Raw genomic sequence first — 22,726 nt, 5'->3', positions numbered from 1 at the left:
ATTTTGGGGACAGAAAAGGCTTTTGAGTTCCAAAACTTTGGCTTAATTAGAAGGACAAATTCTATGTGGTTTATAGTATAAACAATAGAGTAGGGAAGAATGTATGATTTCAGAGTTAGTGTTTCAGCCCCAAAGGAGATCAATACAACAGAATTGATGGTGGGGGCATGTTTGGGGGAGGTGTTTTGGGAGAGAAGAGCAACTCAGCAAATTATTGGTGTGGGCCAGGGAAAGAGGCCCACCCCCTGACTGCTCCATTCTGGGGTCAAATCCCAGTTGAGTGAGGAGGGGATCTCTAAGCACAAATCTCTATCTTGCTTCCTGAGTTGAGGGCTACTGTGACCCAAGCACGGAAGTCAATAGCATGCAAATACTGACAGAAGGCTCATGAATGGATGGAAACCCCTTCCTATTCCTCCCAAAGTCAGAAAAGAACAGTGACCCCGAATATCACCTGTATTTTAATAGCACATAAAGAAAGATAAGCCCACAGAGATCAAGAAATAGGAGAGCACAAAGAAGTCAATGGAAAGCTCTATTTCAAGAAGAAGAGGATGATCTCTGATGCCAAGTGCTGTAGAAAGATTAAAAAATGAGAATCTCCTTCACATTCAGAACAAGTAGGTGGTAGATGACTTTAGCTAGAGGGGTTTCCATGAAGCGGTCAGGGTAGAATTTAAATCACAGTGGGTTGAGGAGTGTTTAGAAAGGGAAGACATGGACCCAACAAATGTAGACAATCCTTTTACGAAGTTTGGCTATAAAAGGGGAGAAAATGCTAAGAATAGATAAAAGAGTATATGGGGAAGATGAAGGTTTTGTCCTATTTTTTTTTTTTTAAAGATTGGAGTGGCTGGAGCCCCTGTACACTCTGATGAGAAGGATCCCCTAGTTATGAAAAGCTCAAAGATACAGGAAATAGAGGAAACTGTACATAGGTGGAGGAATCAGAAGAGGAAAACCTCTTCTACTCTAACTGAAAGGTAGGATGGATGAATACAAATGGACAATTTTAATTAATATATATTAGATTACTCATATTTGCAATGCCTTCTTCCTTTCACTCAGAAAAAGGAGAATTTGTTTGCTGAACTCTTTATGACTTGTGCTGACTGAGGTGCGAGGTGGGAGGAAAATGGCCGACACCAAGAGAGACTAGTTGCTCTACCTATGAGGGGATGAGAGAAGACAGACAGGAGTAAGATGAGGTGAATTAGTGTGGGGCAGAGGAGGAGGACAGAGGGAAAGAATAAATTGACAGCTGCCACGAGGGGCCAGACTTTGGGGGAGAAAAGGTGTAAAAACAATTGTTAAAAAAATCTGGCTATGTGTTCTGAGATTAGTTCTCCTCTTCGTCTTGGTTAACTCCTTAAGAACTTTTCAGTAAAGACTCTGTCTTCCAAGGCTTTCTGGGTCAGGTTTGACTTTCACCATGTTGAACTGTTCTCAAGGCCAACTGGCTTTAGTTGGGTTATGCAGGTAACAGATTTGGTGGCAGGAAATTGACATCTTGCATGGTTAAGATGTGAGACTATCTGCTGAAAGTGAGGTGGAGAGGCGGTTTGGTCAAAGACTGGGAGAAAGTAGAAAAGTTTTCACTGCGCCGAGGGGTCCAGTTGAGATTGGAGGTCAAAAATTTACCATAGCATCCATCTGGACAGTGGTATGATTTTCTCTGGCAGTGCTTAGCAGTCTGGTTGGAAGCAGGAGAAAGCACACAACTGGATTAAGGGTTGATATCCAGCCTGGTAGGTTTCAAGATTCTAACTATCTAATACTAGAAAGGTTCATTTCTAAGTATCTAATACTATAATGACTGACAAACAGGAATCACTCAATAGATCTTTATTGACTGGATGAACGGGAAAACTGAAAATACTGCTAAGAAGGTGGTTGAAATATTATAATAGGCCCTGGTATCCACACTGAATAGGGAAGGAAGTGGAGACAAGAGGGGGCTAAAAGGGTAAAACTCAAGGGGACCAAAGGTTCCTAGGAGATTTCTCAGGTCTACCAGTCACATGAGCAATATCACCCACTCAAGAAACTTCTAAGTCTTAAAGCACCCCCTAGTGGCTGATCCAGGAAGCTATTAGGCCCAATATTTGCCTTTATTTTTTACTCCTCGAAAGCAGCAAGCACATTCTTATATACAGTCATTCCCTCAGTATCCACGGGAGATTGGTTCCAGCATGCCCCAACCTCCTGCGGATACCAAAATCTGCGGATGCTTGAATCCCTTATATAAAACGGTGTAGTAGAGTCGGCCCTGTGTATCTGCGGATATGGATACCCGTATCGGAGGGATGGCCGTATTCCTCTTTTCAATGTTCAAAACGCCCTTAATTTCCCTTCATGCAATATCTTTCTCATTCATTCTTTAAACCTGCTGTTCCTCCTCTGTTTCTGAACTTTTGCCCCAGCTACCATAGGTATCTTTCTTTCTCTCCCCCTTTTCTCTCATCCTCATTCCCTTTCCTTTTTCAATTTGTGAAAGCAATCCTGGTCATAGCACATATCGTTAAAGATGAAATTCGTGACATGCCTGAAACTGAGGACAAGGAAATCCTTACGTTTCAAAACTGAAGAAGTCAAAGTCTCTTACAGTCAGTGAAAATGGACACAGATTTAAAAATAGCCACAGCGCATACCATCTTGTAATCAACCTGCGTTTCCCAAGTACTCGCATTCAAAACATTTTCCATTCTTACGGTATTGCTTATATTTTAATTAATAACATAAGTCTTTTTGTTATTAATTTTTATCACAAATGTACATGATTTCTACTGTAGGATGAGTTAGGCAGACTTTTGAAAAGGAGCCCAAAGATGTTTACAACATTGTTCTGATAAAGGATTTGCAAATGAGCTTTTGGACAACCTACTTGCCAGTTGGGGGTTTGGCACGGTTTTAATTCCTGCTTGAATTTCCTGAAAAATCACAGTAAGTTATTTAAGAAAAAACAGCTGCCAAACTTTCTGACAAGTCATAATGAATGGTTAAGTTCTGAAAGGTCAACCAGCCATCTTTTGGCTCCCATCTCCTCCTTAAAACCAAGCTATTTTGAGAATTTCCATTCTTCATGTTCTTTTTCTTCCCAACCCTGACACTATTTGTATCCCCTCGGTGGCATTTTTTTTGACTCAGGAAAACTTAAATGGGTTCCAAGATTGCAGAAAAGCCTTATTATTTGATGATTGTGGGTCTTGTCTGGGAAAAACTCCAAACATAGATTTGCCATTTTAAGCAATTCCTTTGAATTCTCACTCTATTGTCAGCAATAGTCCTATTATTATTGGTTTATTATTGATTTTTTTCTTTCCCTTTACATAAGTTAACTAGGCACTCTAATTTTCTCTTCTCTTCCTATGTTCTCTTAGTTTTTAAGTCCCTGAAGGACTGTATTGTTTTAGCTTTTTGAGTTTTGGAGAACACACACACACACACACACACACACACACATCATACCTTGCCATTATCACAAACCCATGACCTTTTCCCTCAGCACCATGACTATTTCTTCTTTATAATCTTCCTTCTTTACCTTACTTTAATATAATCAGCTGCCACATTCTGTCAATTTACCCTTTAAAACGTATTTCAGATTCATCCTTTTCTGAGTTCCCACCGGCACCATGCTGTCTCAGGTCATATTCTCATTGAAGATTCTGTTACCCTCTCCTAGTCAGCTCTCCTGCCCCTCTCCATCCTCTCCCCACACCCCAACCCACGCCCCACCATACACTCAGTCCATACGGTCAATTATCTGGCTTTTAATATTCTGTGAGGGCAGGAAAGCACCTCCTATGCATTTAGGCACACCTCTTAATTCTCACAATCCTGCATGATAAATGTTACCTTCCTCATGTCACAAATGAGGAAGCTGACTCTCCCAAAGGTTAAGTATCTTGTCCCAAATCACCTAACTTGTAAGTGTTGCAGTCACTGGCTCTCAAATTTGAAGAGGAAAGAGGTGCCTGTGTCATAACAGGAAAATAAAACATTTACGTAACAAAGATTTTATACTTAATCTCTTTAAAGTCAAGGAATTAGACACATGTGCAATTATTACCGTACCAAGGGCAATGGCTTTCAAGAGATAGAATTTATGTCAGAGAAGTAGAAATCCAAGTGTCTGCTCTTAGTTTATAATCTAGTTGGTCAGAGTGTGTATCTAGTACATGCTAGATACATAGCACATGCTAAATAAATACCTGCTCAAGCCAGCACCAGGGAATGGAAGGAGAGTCTTTGTTACTCTCTCCTTCTGGCTTGTCATAGGATGCTTCTTAATATAAAATGCTCTGACACTTCCTCCTGACCCAGTCCCAAAGAATACCAAAATACACTTTAGGAAACAAAGACGTGGAGGTTACTGGGCTGCCTTCCAACCACAGGCCTATTTATTTTTTCCTAACTACAAACATAATTATTGCTGGATATTATTATGGGATTTTTCCATACGTCCTTTAGTTAGGACAGTGATGACCCAAAGCAGCCTTTTAATGTACTCTGGTCTCCTGCCAGCTTACCTCATTCTACAACTTCGTCTTTGGTTTTTATTTTTAGGATTATTCAAACTTCCCATTGCCTAATCAACCCCTCATTTGACCACTGCTGCTGTTGACTACACACCTCGACAAAGACTCCTTGGAAAAGGTCTTTTTCACTTGCGGTGGGCTCCTCTGAAACAAGTTCTTGCTACCTTCAACATTTTGGCAAACAAGGACACGTTCAAGGAAATTGGAGGCCAAACTTGACAGAGCACTGGGTGCAGCTGCTGGCCCAGCTGTGCGATGATTCTCAACTGGTCCATCACCTCCAAAACTCAACTATTCAGCACAGCCTTCCTTAGTCCAGCACTCCTGTTGGTCTAATATATTTGGCAACAGCCATTATTTCAGAAATGAATGCTCGTGTGTATTTATAGCAAGTCACGTGCCTGCTCTATCAACAATTAAAGAGATTAGGATTCAGCAGACAAACTCCTCTAATTAGGACAAGATGGAAGACACAGTATATAGAATGCTGCAGTTTGGTCAAGGTTTATTCTTCCCTAACAAGACTGCCATACCGCCTCTCATCACTCAAACAGCCCCGCTCTCCCTAGGGCCACCCTGCTCCCTGTATCACAGTCACTTCCTGTGTCTGTCCCATGGAATTTTCGGTCAGGGGATTCTGTTTGCAATGGACACTTCCAGTTGCCCCTTCCTCCCTCCCTCAAACCACACCAGAGACTCAGTGGACTGTTTTAAGGCTTGTTTTGATATAACATGGACAGCACCATGTGGCTACTAATCTCATTCAGTTACGCCCTTCCCCTGGAGCCTTGGCGGATGTTACATGCTCACACTTATGTAGTCTCTCCTCCGAACAAAAGCCTGAACTCAGTGTCTGGGCCATAAATTCCATCTTGCCTCGCTCTTGCCCATGCATTATTTAAGCAATCTTCTCGGTGAAGCCGGCATGAGAATTTCCCTCTGAGTAACAATCAGCGGGCGCCTTACGCGCTGTTCTAACGGGAAATGTAGGCTATCTGAGAGAGTTCCACCCATTCACAGCCTTGATAATGAAATATGATAATCTAATTTGGTAAAAATAAACTGTGAAATCAGAGATTTGAGGCAAAAACTTTAAAGATGCAATTCAGACGAGCAATCAATGCTTATTCAGTTTCTGTACCATCTCAGCTTTCTCCCTGTGCAGATGCTTAAGTGATGCTAAATTAAATAATTGACAAATTTTTAAAACTGCTGGAAATTACCATCTGTACTTAATTTTGGAATATAAAAAGGTCCATAGAAAACACCCGTTATGATTATTTTGTCTAATAACAGATATGAAACAATACAAACATCCCAGTCATAAAAATATAATGCGTTTCGAGCAGTCTGGCTTACATATTCAAACAGTTTTTCAAAACAAAAGACCACAGGAGGAGTGAAAAGCTGGGTTACCAATACATCTTTTCAAATGAGTGGCAAAAGAACTGAGTTTTTAATTTAAAATCTATCCCTCTAACCCTCACCTCCCCTCAAAACAAAAACCAAAAAAAAAAACAAAACAAAACTCACCCACAGGCTTCCTATAGACAGTAATGATCACATCACTTTTTCACATTTCTCTCCTGGATAAACCCTGGGCTAAACTGTTCTCTGTTCAGAACTTTATTAGGTTGGTATTCCCTTTATACAAAATGAAGTCTAGGACTGTAAATAAACATGCTTGAGGCTTCCATGAAAACACAGAAAGAGAAACAAGCTCCCTGCGTGGGAACACACTGGCAAATACGTGGATAAAACAAGCTGAAACTTACGCCAGACACTTCTCCCAGGTCCAGCTCGGCAGTTGCCCCTAAAGATACATTCTAGTTATTTTTAATCCATGTTCTGCTCTTCTCACTGATGGGACTACTCAGGCACATGGTCAAGTTGCAGTCAGCTTCTTGGTGATGTATGAGAGCTGGGCTGATTTATCTCGTCTTTCTGCAGCATATTAGCACTAATGTTCCTGCGTCTGCATCCTACCTTTCTTTAGCCGTAGCCCCGGCTTTATCATTGGTAATCTAAATTAAAGAGCCAGTGAACAGAGCAGGGCTGTTGGCCCCACCCCTCCCTGTTTTCCATGAAACAATTGCCAGGCAGTCATTCCCGGACAAGGATTCCACTGTTTATTCTACGGAGTCTCCTCTTCAATATCCCATTGAGGCTGGAAGTCAGTTGCAAAAGGAGAGGTCCGGCGAGACTATCTTAGTTCAAATGTCTATTTAGGATTTATTCTCTAAAATAGTAGAGATGGCCTCAGGAATTACTAGAGAAAGCTGTCACTTGCCAGTTTTTCAGCCCAGAATACAGAATTGACACTATTTACAAAAACAGAGTAACATGGTTCTCAACCTACTGCCCAGGGTGCAGCACACCTTTCGGTGATTTTTTCTTTCCCTAAGAAATCTCTTCCTTTCCCCACCGATGTTTATTTTACACGTGCACGCTTCAATGTTTATTTTAATGTGGAATATGCGTGCCATGATTTTAGCAAGTTGCGCACAAGAAGCATAAAATCCTATAAAAAACTGGAGGGAAAAAAAAATCAAACAAATCATTATTAACCTTGTTGTAACCTTCTATCAACAAACCAGCTGAAGCAGGAGCAAAAGACTCTATTTAATTCAGGAGTTGTCAGTCCTTTCAAGATACATTTAAAATTTTCTCGAGCTCCACAAATGTTTGGGAAGAGGAAATATATCAGTACATTTTTCATATGGAAGTTTTTAATCTCTTGAAAACGTTGCTGTCTTAGCAGCATCTCAATACTTTTAACTCGGGTTTCCAATGATGACTGAAATAATACTACGTTTGTTTTCACATTTTAAGCAACAAAACTTTTTAACAGCTATTAAGCAGCAGCATTTGGTGGATAACCAAGTATAATAAGTTTCGTCTCTATTTTTGTGTATTTTTGTTAAAACATGATTGTTTTAATAATTTTAAACATGTATATTGCATTTTTAATTTTGCTTTTGAAAATTAACAAGTTATGACGTATGTATTTCCACACAGACATAATATATAGACTTGTCACTTTTCGTAGATTTAGAATATTAAAGTCTCTAATACCTTGATATTTGCATTGCTTCAATTTTTCATTATTAAAACAATGCCTCTTGTCAGAAATTCAAAATACTCACATTCCAGGCCCTTGCACCCCCCAAGTCTGGAACCAAACTACTGTGTTCAACTCACAGCTCTGCCACTTACCAGCTGTATGACCTTAGGTAAGGTACTTAAACTTATAGTGTGGGTGTATTTTGAATTCATCTGCAAAGTGGGATATTGAGAGTTCTGCTTCTGGTTCAGTCTGGAACTTTCTACTTCCCAGCTCTTTTCAGAATTGTAGTCAGGAGAGATAATACTCAGGAGGGCTGCTTGAAGACTATCCAGGGTATTCTTCTAGATTGTATCCCTGGGTTAAATTTTACACATTTAGGGCTTCCCTGGTGGTACAGTGGTTAAGAATCTGCCTGCCAATGCAGGGGACACGGGTTCGAGCCCTGGTCTGGGAAGATCCCACATGCTACGGAGCAACTAAGCCCATGAGCCACAACTACTGAGCCTGTGCTCTAGAGCCCACAAGCCACAACTACCGAACCTGTGAACCACAACTACCGAGCCTGTGAACCACAACTACCAAAGCCCGTGCGCCTAGAGCCCCTGCCGTGCAACAAGAGAAGCCACCGCAATGAGAAGCCCGTGCACCACAACGAAGAGTAGCCCCTGCTCGCCGCAACTAAAGAAAGCCTGCGCACAGCAACGAAGACCCAATGCAGCCAAAAATAAATAAATTAAATAAATAAATAAATAAAAAATTTACACATTTATATGAATTTCTACACTCTAGAACTTGTTTATATGAACTGCTCCACAAACATCCAGAGTAACAATTTAAAAAATTTAAATCTGGGCTTTTCACTCGGCTGCTTAAAACTCTGCATAGCTTCCCATTATTCTTAGGATGAAAGCCAAAATCTTTATCACGGCCTTCAAGGACGTAGTTTTATTTCACTTGGAAGATAAGCCCACCTTCCCAGAACTGACTGGCTGGGATTCAGAATCATCAATCAATCTAGTCTTGAACCCCTGCTCTTTACTGGCCAGTCAGCTTGAGCATGGTATCCGAGCACTGGTGTGGGATGCCGAGAGAATTCCAGAAGCAAACCCACAGGCCTTTTCTTTTAGTTTGAAAGTAACATACGTGAATAAGATCTCACTATTTCACAAATCAGCTTACAAACTATGACAAAATCAGTATGAAGCAAGTCAGACTCAAAAATGCAAAGTGAAGATAAAATCAAGAGGTAAGAAGAATAAGATGAAATTAAATATTTGATGAATGTTAACTGAAACTGACTTAGGCTAGAGGAGAAAAAGGGAAACAAATAAGAAGAAGCAGAAACTCCAAAACAAGTGTCGCTCGAGCTTGGTATTCTTATGCTTCCAAGGTCTATGGCTCATATCAGCTAAATAGTCTTACATTTCTTAAAGTCAACAATCAATCCCATGATTGCTATTGTGAGATTCTTCAATAAGCAATTCCTATACTTTCATTACATTACTGTTGACATTACTCTCCTTCAAAAGTTCTCTTTATTTTAATCACTAAAACAACCATATGATAACCTTCACCAGTTTCTAAGTAAGATGACCAAGGAGCCCAACACCACAGGGCCCTGAAAATATGGGATTTTTCATAACCTAAAGATCTACTTTGCAGTTAATGAAGAGGAACATGATCCTTTCGTGCAACTTATATAAGTTTATGTATAAGCTCAAACATAAAATAATGTAGAAACCCAAAGACATATGAAGCATCCACTGAGTAATGAAATCTTGAGACAGTCCAGTGCATAAGGAATTGACACCACAAGGCCCCATGAGTCCCAGAGTATGTCCTATGCTTCTTGACATTGTCCTAATAATTAATACCATTAAAACCTCCCCTTGTAAGAAATCCTAAGACTCTGGAACCAAACTACTGTGTTCAACTCACAGCTCTGCCACTTACCAGCTGTATGACCTTAGGTAAGGTACTTAAACTTATTATAGTGTGGGTGTGTTTTAAATTCATCTGTAAAGTGGGATATTAGAGAGTTCTGCTTCTGGTCATGAAAGTAACACCTTCTCAGAGATAACAATTATAAACTCCAGATAAAATATTAAAACAACAACAATATCTATTTGAGGACACTGAAGAATGACCAAGAGCAGGCAGAAACTAAAGAGGGGTTGACACTTGGAAGAAGGGCTCTCCATAAGTTACCCATTTTTTTTTTTTTTTAACAGCTTTTCAACTAAGGGCAGGCCCAGTCAATCAGTTCTGCAGGGCAGCTATATCTCAGGTAGAAATTTGCCATCTTACTGGTTGGGGAGTCAGAGGATAGAGTTCAGAGAGAAGAGAGCAGCTGAAAAATGAGGGAGGAAATCCAGAGAGAAGAAAGCCACAGAGGGGAAGCTCCAAATTCAATACACAAAATCTGATAAAATCTCCAAATGATCCCAATACTATACATGTGTGGAGCAGACTTCAAGCAGCCCAGCTAAGGTGAAAAGAACTAAACAGATCCTGCTGCTATCTGTCACAGGGAAGATAAATTTGGAATTTGAGTTCCATCAATAACAAATTACTTGCTAAAACAAAAAAATTAACACTCTTTAAAGGCCTATGGCCAAATTCAGAAGCTCTATAACATTTCACTCACAATGTCCATGGTACTTTCCAAAACTACTAGTTATGCAATGAAATAGAAAAAATGTAACCCATCCTCAAAAGAAATGGTAATCCATAGAGACCAACTCTGAGATGATGCAGGTATTGGAATTAGCAGACAAGGATTTTAAAGCAGTTATTACAACTGTGCTAAAGGATACTTTAAAATCTCAGCAGAGAAGGGGAAACTACAAAAAAGAACCAATTGGAAATTTGATAACTAAAAGATACAATTACTGAAAAAAAATTCACTGGATAGACCTAACAACATATTGGAAGAAAACAATAAAAAGTATCAGTGAACTCGGATGTAGAAAACAAACTTATGGTTACCAGGGTATAAGGGGGGTGGGTAGGGATAAAATGGGAGATTGGGACTGACATATACACACTACTATATATAAAATAGATAATTAATGATAACCTGCTCTATAGCACAGGGAACTCTACTCAATACTCTGTAATGTCCTACATGGGAAAAGAATCTTAAAAGAAAAAAAATAAGTGCAGATATATGTATATGTATAACTGATTCACTTTGCTGTACACCTGAAAGTAACACAACATTGTAAATCAATTATACTCCAATAAAATTTTTAAAAATAGATAAAAAATGTTCATTAAAAAAGGATCAGTGAACTTGAAAATAGAACAATATAAATTATCCAATCTGAAGAGAGAAAAAAACTTTAAAAAGGAACAAAACCTCACGTTCTAGTATGGAATAAAATAGCGTAAGGTCTAATATGTATGTAATTGAAAGCCCAGAAAAATGGGAGAGGAAAGAATGAGCAAGAAAAGAAATTTTGAAGAAATAATCCAAATTTGCGAAAATCTGGTTTAAAAAATGACATAAATTTGCAAATTCAAAAATCCTTGCACTCTGCAAACAAGATAAATGAGAACAAAACAAAATAAAAACTCATGCCAGAGCACATCATATTCAACCTGCTAAAATTCAAAGATAAAATCTTGAAAGCAACTAGAGGAAAATGGCATGAACAAGAGAAAACTATACTAACTTTTCATCAAAAGTAATGGAGGCTAGAAGATAACATAATGAAACCTTTAAAGCACCAATAGGAAAAACAACTGACAAGCTAGAATTCTATATTTGGCAAAAAATATTCTTAGACAACGAAGGCTAAATGAGGACATTTTCAGAAAAAACAAAACCTAATCACCAGCAGATTTGCACTATTGGAAATGTTGAAGAAATGTTCTTCAACATTATAAAGGTAAATGACATGAGATAGTTATTTGGATCTACAGAAAGGAATGAAGATTACTCAAAGTGTTAAATATGTGAGTAAATATAAAACACACACACACACTTCACACACTTCTTTGAAACTCTTCAAAACACATACAACTATTTAAATTAAAATTATAACACTGTATTGTTGGGTTTGTAACATAAATACATAACAACAGCACAAAGGCTGGAGGAGGCAGTAAATGGAACTATCCCAGTTGCAATGTTCCAATGCTTGACATGAAGCACTACAATACTAACTCTAAGTAGAATGTGAAAAATTAAAAATATATACGGTAATCCCCTGACCAACCACTAAAAATTAATACAAAGAAATTTAAAAGCCAATAGAAAAATTAAAATGGAATTCATGGCAGCCATGAATGTGCCTCGCTTAGGTCTCCCTTCCAGTAGAAGCAAGCTAATGAGCTGTAAGGAGTACAGTCAGCTGACAGCATCCAAAGGCAGCACCTTTGGGGTCAACTGTTTGTGAATCAAAGCCATGTTCTTCACCATTAGTCAATGACTGAACATGACAGGGATACTAGCACTTGGCCATTTCTGCCCAGTGCAAAACTGTTTACAGGCGGTCTTTGCACCAAAGCCCTCCATCAGGCTGGAAGAGACTTTCTCAAAATCACAGCACAGTTTGAGGCCCTTTCTACCCTACCACTCCTTTCTTCCACCTTCCCTTCACAGGTGTCAGATGCCTGCTCTCTCTCTTTTTTATCTTTTGTCAGCATTGCATCCAATAAATTTCTTGCACCTATAGTGCCATCTTGGCATCTGCTTCCTGAAGAACCAACCTAATGCAGAATTCTAAAAAATACTCAATTAATCCAAAATAAGGCAGGAAAGGAAGCAAGAGGAACAAAAAAGCAGATGGGACAAAGAGAAAAAGAGCAAACTGGTAAATCTAAATCCAATCATATAAACAATTATGTTAAATGTAAATGGACTAAATATTCCAATTAAAAAGAAAATTGCCAGAATGGATAAAAATTAAAACTAATCTATATGTTCTCCTTATACTTATAATACAAAGAACAGATAATCTGAAAATAAAAGCATAAAAAAAAGAGAAAGCATAAGAAAGCTCGAGTGGCTATATTAACATCATATGAACTAGATTTCAAGGCATAGAGTATTACCAGAAATAAAGAGAGATTTTATAATGATAAAGGAGGCAATTTACCTGGAAGAAATAAAAATAATAAATGCATAAGTGCCGAATTATAGAACATTTTGAAACAAAAATTGACAAAATTATTGAATAAATAGACAAATCCACAATCACAGTTGGAAATTTTAAGCCTGTTCTCTCAATAACTGATAGGACAACAAGATAAAAATAATAGTAAGGACATGGAAAACTTGAACATCACCATCCAGTACACTGAGCTAATTCACATTTATAGAACACTTCCACTAACTACAGAATAGACATTCTTTCCAACTGTACACAGCACATTCACCAAGATAGACAATTTGGTGTGCTGTAAACAAGTCTCAACAAATTTCACAAGACTGATATTCTACAAAGTATGTGTTCTGACCATAATTCAATTAAACTCAAAGCAATAAGATATTTGGAAAATCCCAAGTATTTGGAAATTGACAACACATTTCTAAAGAACTCATTGACCAAAGAAGAAATCACAGGGGAAATACAAAAATATTTTAAAGTAAACCATAAGGAAAATGCAACATATCAAAATTTGTGTGACACATTTAAAGCAGTGCTTAGAGGGACTCTTACAGCTTTAAACATTTATAGTAGGAGATAATAAAGGGATAAGAGCAATGATCTTAAGTTCTACCTAAGAAGCTAGAAAAAAGAGCCAACTAAATCCAAAGTAAGTAGAAGGAAGGAAATAATAATTTTTGTAAAAGAGCAGAAATTGATGAAATAGAAAACAGAAAAATAGAGGAAATTAAGAAAACCCAAAGTTAGTTCTTTGAAAGATTAACAAAATTGATAAATTCCTAGCATGACTGATTAAGAAACATTTTAAAAGAGAGAATACAAATTACCAGGAATGAAAAAGAAGGCCTCTCTAGAGATCCGAATATGTTGAAAGGATAATAAGCAACTATACGAAACAACTTTGTGTCAATAAATTTGGAAACTTAGATGAAATGGACACATTTCTTGAAGAAAGAATTTACCAAAATTGACATATGAAATTAAAAATCTAGAGAAGTATATAATATACTTCTCTATATCTATTAAAGTAATTGAATATATTATCAAAATCCTTCCCATAAAGAAAACCCCAGCACAAATGATTTCATGGTGAATTCTAGAACATTTAAGGAAAAAACAATGTTACTCTTACACAAACTTTTTCTGAAAACAGAGCAGGATGCAACACTCCCCAACTCATTTTATGAGGCCAGCATAACCCTGACACCAAAATCTAACAAAGATACTATAAGAAAATTACAGCTCAATATGGACTCCAAAATCCTTAACAAATATTAGCAAATAAACTCTAGCAATAAAGAGGATAATCAACCTGTTTTACATCATGACCAAATACAGTTTATCTCAGGAATGTAATGCAGCTTTAACACTTAAAAATGGATTATTATAATTTACTGTATTACCAGAATAAAAGAGAAAAACCATGTAGAATTTGAATACATTCAGAAAAGGCATTTGATAACATTCAATACCAATTCAATTCATGATTAAAAAAAAAAAAAACAGAAGGGGATTTCCTCAATCTGCAGTTAAAATCATATTAACAGTGGCAAGTCAAATGCTTTTCCCCTAAGGTCGGTAACAAGGAGAACATGTCCACTCTCCCCACTTCTCTTTACCCTTGTACTACAGGTCGTAAACAGTATAATAAGGCAGGAGAAATAAATAATAGGCATAAAGATTAGAAAGGAAGAAATAAGACTCCCATTGTTTGCAGATAACACAATTGTTTCTATACAAAAATCATAAGAAATCTAAAATGGGATAATAGTACCTACCTCATATAGTTGTTATAAGAATCAAATGAATTTAAATTTGAAATTGGGAACTGTGCCTGACACACAGTAAGCACTATATAAGCATTAAGCAAAAATTTAAAAAATACGTCTAAATATAAAATCTGGGAGTGAAAATGAGTATAGGTTTATTTGTCAGAAGAGCTTAAAGAGAGCTACTTCAAGGAATAAGATTATGTTTGGTTGGGGGCCCAGGTTATGAAAGATTTCAGGGCAAATAACACTTGGGATGCCTTAGAGAATGGCCAGTTCTGACATTTCTAAAATAGAAAGATGAAGTCTGTTAGAGTGACACTGTCTACAGAGTTATTACTTTAATATGGGATCTATAATGTCTATACAGTTATATAAACAAATCCAGTTGTTGTGTCTAATGAACAAATGACTTGCTGTGATCTATAAGTACTCTTATGGCAGACTATCCATGAGAGACATGTACGTAGGGAAAAAAAGGCAGTTGGCATAATCGTATTTACAGTAGAATTTAATTTTCAGTGCAAAAAAGATATGCATATATGATAACTGCATTGACATGTGCATAGAAAAATTTCGGGAAATACCCAAACAGAAGTGTTAATTAATAGTGGAGAGCTCTAGATAGTGGAGTAGAAAGGACTTTTATTTTTTACTTAATATCTTTGGCATATTGTTTGAATTTTTAACAATATTTGTACTTTGTAATTAAAAAAATAAAAATCCCTTAACTAAAGCAAAAAATATATCAACACTTAAAAGTCACAATGTTTAGAGTCTATTTGTTTTCTAAGTCAAATAAGATGAAAAGGATTCTTCCTTTGTGTTCTTTAAACAAAGGTAGTTTCAATTTTAGTCATCAAGAGCATATTCCAGATGTTTTTGCCCCTGAGATCCCTCCCAGCAGCCCCACCAAGTGGAGAGTGGGGAGAATTAAAAACCCAGGTCAGGTCAAAGGTTCAGTCTGTCTTCACTGGCAGGCTCATCAAAACAGAGAGCCCTGAGAAGGCCCCTGCGCCCCTGCGAGCCGGCTTCACCATAATTCATGCCTTCTGACTTCTGAACCAATCGGGAACTGGTTTCCCCTACTCCCATCCCTGGATGCGTGGAGACCACGGAGAGGAATCTGGATCAGAGACAACCCATTACGACTGGAGGCACAGAATTTTAAGTAGAATGACCTTAGAAAAAGTCTAATTCATCCACAGACAACCACTTTCCAGGTAAGGAAATAGAAGTCTAGAGATGTAACTTGCCCAAGGTCACAGGGTTACTAAGTGGCCACAGCAGGTCAGGATAGCGTCCTTTCTGTGATGATGGAGAGAGGGTCTAAAAGGTCCTACTGATGCTGGACCAGGGGCTGTGCCTTCACCAACAGAGTATACTAGGATGCAGGCTTGACCAGGAGCGGAAGGGAGTAATCTTCCTGCCCTTTATCATAGACCTTCAAACTGGAGTGCAAACATCAAAAACTGACTCTGTTATTCATTTACTCTCATTACTAGTGTTCCATAAAATGCATATACACTTTCTCTACAGATAATCCATTAGTGTAAAAGAGCAAATGTTTCCTATTTGAGATGTGCCTTCTGGCCACATCATTCAGAGATGCTTTTAGTATATTACTAACACTAATGAAGGTCTCTTGTTAGAATGTTTTCCACATTTTGGTTATAGGCAATAGAAAACCTGGAGGTATTTAAATTAATGCAATGTGTACTACTATGCTCTAACGTACTGTGTTTTTTTTTTTTATAGTGGGAACTATAAATCAGTTTCTAGAGTTTAAGAGGTAAACCAATGATTAGGCTCTGGAATTACTTAGAATCCATAAATCTGAGACTGATTTAATCCATAAATCAAACTGCCTTGGAAACCTGTCCAGAACCAGAAAGGCGCCCTTCATTCCTCTCTGCTAAGAAAAGAAAAGAAAAAAATCCCAAAGAACAGTCATGATAGCACTCCCCAAGATAATGAGCTAAAATCCATATTGGATATGGATAGGCAAACAAGAAATCATTCTTACCTATTTATCAACCCTCTAAAACCTCCTATAGGTGGTTATTTATTAACATTGGTTATAACATACTCAGAATAATAAAATTGTTGCTTGATTCAACATCACATTTTCCCACTAATAACAGACAAGCTTTCCAACAAATTACTGTAAGTTCCTCGAATGCGTTAGAAATATTCTTTCACGTATACCCTCTAGTCTGCAGGAATACATCTTGGGGTTAAGGAGAGGCATACCTATATTTATTGTAAGAAGCTAAAGGACGATACATAAGTGGCAGCCCCTGGCTAGACATGGGTGCTACTCACATTTATTATATTGCCACCAGCCCCCTCCCAGACACTTCATTACTAATGATTTTCCCACACGAAAGCTTTTTAAAACTTTGATCTTCTGTGAAAAACTCGGTAGGATAATAAAAACCTTCCAGCTGAACAAACAGACTAGGGCAGAAAGACCATCTCCTTAGCATTTGCCACGGAAAGTATCATCTGCCCTGACTCCACCCTGGTGTTTCATTAAAGTGGTGTGTTCAAAATATGCAAATGACAGTAATAATTTGAACAAACAAATGAATTAGGTGAGCCTCTATAGGCAGTTTACTCAAGGTAATTAAGAATGCTAAGTCAAACAAATTATTATTTTAAATGACAAGTAAGCTTTAATTAAACTTGATTTCTATACTAAAATGAAACTACTAACTCAACAGAAGGGATCCAGTGTGAATTAAAAGGCAAAGTGTGTCAAGAAGGGGAAAAAAATATGTACACTCTGACTTTTGATTCACCAGATTAGGGCCAGGTATCACTGTGTTTTCACTGGAGCTAGCTCAGAGAGAGGTATTTTTGTGCATGAATTTAGAATTGATATAAAGTATTTGGGGTGGGCTTCCCTGGTGGCGCAGTGGTTAAGAATCCACCTGCCAATGCAGGGGACACGGGTTTGAGCCCGCGTCCAGGAAGATCCCACATGCCACAGAGCAACTAAGCCTGTGCGCCACAACTACTGAGCCTGCGCTCTAGAGCCTGTGAGCCACAACTACTGAACCCACGCACCACAACTACTGAAGCCCATGTGCCTAGAGCCCGTGCTCCGCAACAAGAGAATCCACCGCAATGAGAAACCCACACACTGCAATGAAGAGTAGCCCCCGCTCGCTGCAACTAAAGAAAGCCCGTGTAGCAACGAAGACCCAACACAGTCGTAAATAAATAAAAATAAAGTTCCCTTTTTAAAAAATTTAAAAAATAAAGTATTTTGGGTGCCTCAAGCATGAGTGCATTGTAAATGGTAAAGACGCTAAGCAAAATTAGAATCAACCCAAACCTAAGGTAATTTCTCTCCAGCTAGCATCTCAAACTTTCTCTATCATTAAGAAAGGGAACCCAGCAGACTGTAGCCCACTAAGGATTAAGAGTCCTTCATAGGGGTTAGGGGGACACGGTGACCCACAGTAGAACCTCCACAGCTATGATAGCCACCAACCCAAAATACATGTGTATGATGGATCAAACCAATGGGCCCTAATCAATAACCATGGAAATAAAGGTGCCCATAGAGGGAGAAACGTCTCCAGAGTTGTTCTGAGATGAACAAGGCTAAAACACGGTCCTATTAAAGTAGATCATACTTGCGTATTTAGTCCTACAGAATAACATAATCTTAATAATTACCATCAATTTTGAAAGCGTCAAGTCTCCTCTGAGACTAGGCGTATCCACGTCGCTTCCCTTTGTAATGTTTTGTCCCAGTAATGTTACTGGGACTCTCACTGGACCCCACCCACCAGCCCTGGCAAGGAGTAAAGCCCTCACAGAACCACCTGTTTTCTTCTCCACATGAAGCAGCTCTCCTGTTTTAGCCTCCTGGCTCTTCCCTCTTCCACCTTCAGCCCAGCGTCCCACGGGAATACACACAATGCGTCCTGTCCCCTCCGCTCCTGGCTTTCTGGTCAGGCCGGATGACCCAGGGCAGGAGTCAAGGAGGAAGCTAAGAGCAGGGGCCGGGCCGTGGCAGAACACAGCAGGGAGGGGCCTGGAGAGGCCACTCTAAGTCACCACCTCTGGCATCTAGACCCAGTCGCCCTGCCATGCAAGACCTTTTTCATGCAGTTTCCCTAAGTAGTCTGCCCTCAGGACGACCCTAGGGACACTATCGAAATACTAATGGCAGTGGCAAGGAGTCGGTGTCAAGCCTGTGTTCCAAGGAGCAGAGAGAACTCCAGACTACTGTATTTTCTCCTCTGTACTTGTGCCTTCACTCTAGAGAGGTAATCGTGCAACTGCTGACTCTGCAACTGGGGAGGGAAGAACTCAGGAGACCTGAAGAGGCCAGTGTGTCCTTCTCCTTCTATCTGCTCCTGCCCCTGGCCAGAATGGGATTCATTCATCCAATAACCACTGGGCACTGTTGACATGTCAGGCCCTACACTGTGCTCAGGGCACATAGCAAGACACCATTCTGTTCCCAAGCTGCCCACATTCCACAGTCAGGCGAGACACGCGAGCAAGCAATTACAAAATAACGTGCTGGAAACGGATGGAATGGGGACACTGGAGGAGTGAGAAGGTCGGGGGAGGGAACAGAGGAAGCTGCCCGTGCCTGAACATCAGTCCCATTGGAATGTGTCTGCTCCTCTGACCCGCCAGAAGGGGAGCTGCGCATGACACGAAAAGAGCTTTGTCTCTCGCATTAGAGCAAAAATTCCAAGAGTGCTGGGGCTTGGTGTGCCATGAGGGCTCCAGAAATATTTGCTGAGTGAATGAATGATCTAAGAATTCGGATCTGCCCCTGGGACTTTTTGGACAGAATCTTGGATCTGTCCAAGGAGGATCTCAGAGGTCATCAAATAGTCCAACCTTCTAGAATTTATAGACAAGAGACTTCTTTTAAAATGTTTGCACAGCACAGCGGAGTTGCCCAGAGGAAGTGTGCTGGGCCCATAAAATGTTTGCAGGTGAGTGGATAAAGTGTGCACATTCAGTCAATGAACAATTATTCAGCAAAAAAAAAAAAAAAAAAAAACTACTGACACATACAACACGATGGATGAATTTCAAAAACATGACTCTCAGGGAAAGAAGCCAGACATAGAGACCACATAGCATACGATACCACTGATATGAAGCGTCCAGAAAAGGCAAATTTATAGAGACAGAAAGTAGACCAGTGGCTGCCTGGGGCTGAGGTGGGGTAGAACAGGATTAACTGTTAACTAGGCATGAGGGTTCTTACCGGGAGGGTGAAACTGGTCTAAAACTGGACTATGGTGACAGCTGCGCCACCTTGTAAAGAGACTAATTGTGCACGTGAGATGGGTGAATTTTATGACATACAAAATATACCTCAAAGTTGTTTAAAAAGTTTTGCAAGAGGAGTAATAAGTTATACGTTTACCCTCATGCTGCTATGAGGGGGCTGCTATGTTGCAGACAAAAACAAAGAAGCCCAGATCTGAAAGCACCCCCCATCTCCTAACCCCACCCTCGGAGCCTGCCATTCCCGTTTCTAAAAAGTCTGCTTGTAGACAGAAAGCAGATTAGTGGTTGCCGGGGCTGCTTCGCGGGGATGTGGTCTCCTTACGGGGTGTTGAAAAAGTGCTGGAACTAGACAGTGGTGAGGGCTGAAAAACATTATAAACGTACTTACTGCCACTGAATGGTACCCTTCAAATGGTTAAAGTGGTAGATTTCATGGTATGTGTATTTTACCACAATTTTTTAAGTCTACTTTTTTTTTTTCTTTTTAAAAAGGCCATGTTTGAGGAACGTTTTCACATTTCCCTTTCCTCTGCCAAATCCATTCCCCAGTAGCCACAGAGGGGCCAGCTCCTGTCCCCAGACACCTCATATCAGGATGTCTTGGTCCAGGTGACAGTGTAACTCTAAGCTGCATATGCTCTCATCACCTTTCCCCGGGTTGGCAAACGTCAGACATTAATTAAAAGAAATCTGGGCTTGGTTTGCAGGTTAATCCTGGCTGGCTTCGCTCAAAACAACACACGAAGGGACGTTCCCAAAGCTGTCAGGCCATCTCTTGAAGGGTTGCTACTTGGTTCCCCAGCTCCCTGGCAGCACAGAAGGGCAGCGACGCCTCCTGGCACGTATTTAGCCGCAGCGTATGATGAAACACTTGCTGCTCGGTCCGAAATTCTGCAGGTTCACAAAGCTCTAGAACTCCCTGCTTCCACAGGGTCCAAAAGCAGCGCCAGCCTGGCCTGGAATCACTCCCATATGGTTCCTACTGCAAATGTCCTAGGTCACTGGGACCAGTGATGATTCCTGGATTACTTCTTTCACCAATATCATTGGCTTCAGTATTCCTATCAGACAATCTGTAAGGTGAGTTAAAATATTCTTTCTTTTTTCCCCAATAAGACAACAGTTGCTAAAGCATTTAGTCAGTTGCCCAAGGATTTAGAGCTAGAACCAGGGTCTCAACGTGCTCAGGGTTCATATATTTGATTGGTGTACATAGGAAGTAAGAATTATCAGCTGTAAAGGATTGTCTACCTCAAAGACGACATCAGACTGATACTCTCACTTTGGTATTGCTTAAAATATGCCTGGTATAGAATGACGTAGGAAAAAAAAAAAACCCTTCGGGTTTCCAACTGTGAAACGGTACTTGGAGAGCAAGTGCTAAATGCCAAACGTCTAAAAGACCTCCTCCGAGGAAATACTTCCTCACTGCCAGCCAAAAATCACAGGGACACACTGTGGCTGAATTTTTAAATTGTGTTTTTTAGACACTGGATAATTTTCTGACCATTAAAGACAATCACAGCCAAACCTAACAATAAAAGTAATTGAATCTCATGCTCAAGAAGCACACAGCTGATTCACTGTGAGGTGCAGGAGAGGAAGGGGGCAGGAAGTCCAGGAGCAATTTTCCCTCCACGTAAAGCAGAGCCTGCCTTCACAGTGGAGAAGCCCGGGATGGAAGTGTGCTTTTACTTCCTGACTGCCCTGTTCTCTAGGGTCCACGCTCCCAGGTGGCACCTGAAAACCATCAACAGGCGTTAGAGATTTAACCCGGCCTCTGCCCCAGGTCTCACAGGCCCAGCTTAGGACACTGAGATGAGGTTTCCAAGAGACGACAGGGTGAGGCCACATCCATTCTGCCCTTGGGAGACTGTGCCTGCTCCGAGTCTCCCAGGGCACTGGGCGCACACAGGGCACCCAGACTTTCCCGGTGGTGCACAATGACCAACCGTAATATACAGCCTAACCTGGGGAATGTGCAAGAAAGTTTTTGCCTTGCATTTACACCAATTGCATTCAACCTTAAAGATACCACACTGACCCGACTTAGAAGGATTTACAAGCTAATGGCAAAACTACTAGCAGCTGTTGGAGATAAGCCAGCCAACCACTTGGTGCCAGAGCAAGGTCTATTTCTGCAAACATTTCATGCATACAGCTTTTGAGATTGAGTTGGTGGTCACAGAGAAGGTCTGCATGGATTGGCCTTTACAGAAAAGAGACCTTCATGTGGGAGCCTTGGGTAACGTAATTTTCGGAGCATCTGTATTCTCATCTATAAAATGGGGATTCAGGGCCACAATCTCAAACACATGAAATGCTTGCAATGGAATATATTCACACTAAGTGGGATAAATAGAGACTATAAATAGCCTCCTGTCCTTAAGAGTAGAGTCTACATTTTTTCTTAGCTCAAAAGAGTGACATCATCCCTGTCTTATTCTTTTTCCCTTACTCCTCTTATCCAATTATTTTTTTACATCCTATATTCCCTGACAATGCCTCTCAAACCTGTCACCTTTTCCGAGTCTATATTCACCCCAGCAAGGCCTTATCACGGCATGTGAGACCACTGTCATAAATTCCTAGTTCATGTGCAGCCTCCCCAAACTATCCTGCGCTCTTCAGTCAGGTCATTCTCATTCATAATCACTGTGCTGACATCAAAACTCTAAAGACAAGGCAGTGTCCACGGGACCAAGTCCAGACTCCTCGGCTTAGATTCCTGCCCGTTTCCCCACGTCCCCATCCACAGATTCTCTGCTCCACCCAAACTGATTCCTCAAATGCCTTTAACTCTACCACCTCTGCAACCTCACCCCTATAATTCCATGGCCTGGGTGCAGAGTGTGTTCTACAAAACGGTCACAACAGTATCTCCCATCCCATTTGCTCTTCCCACACTGTTACTTTAATGTGTCAAAGGTTGGGTCTATATTCCCTCCCCTTGAA

General features: G+C 39.9%; 1 protein-coding gene across 7 annotated transcripts in view; it reads right to left on the bottom strand.

The window, feature by feature from the left end:
• RAPGEF4 (Rap guanine nucleotide exchange factor 4) overlaps positions 1-22,726 on the bottom strand; it is a 317,996-nt gene that overhangs the window by 184,625 nt on the left and 110,645 nt on the right. The window contains exon 1 of one of the 7 annotated variants that reach the window (XM_059928107.1): positions 6,317-6,531. The exons of the other annotated variants lie outside the window; for them this stretch is intronic. The gene's annotated coding sequence lies outside the window, so the exon portion shown is untranslated. Of the gene's footprint in view, positions 1-6,316; positions 6,532-22,726 lie in introns of those variants that run through there. 7 annotated transcript variants of the gene reach the window in all.

Source organism: Balaenoptera ricei, chromosome 7 (genome assembly GCF_028023285.1).
Source record: "Balaenoptera ricei isolate mBalRic1 chromosome 7, mBalRic1.hap2, whole genome shotgun sequence".
NCBI lineage: Eukaryota > Metazoa > Chordata > Mammalia > Artiodactyla > Balaenopteridae > Balaenoptera > Balaenoptera ricei.
This window is presented reverse-complemented; position numbering and strand designations above follow the sequence as displayed.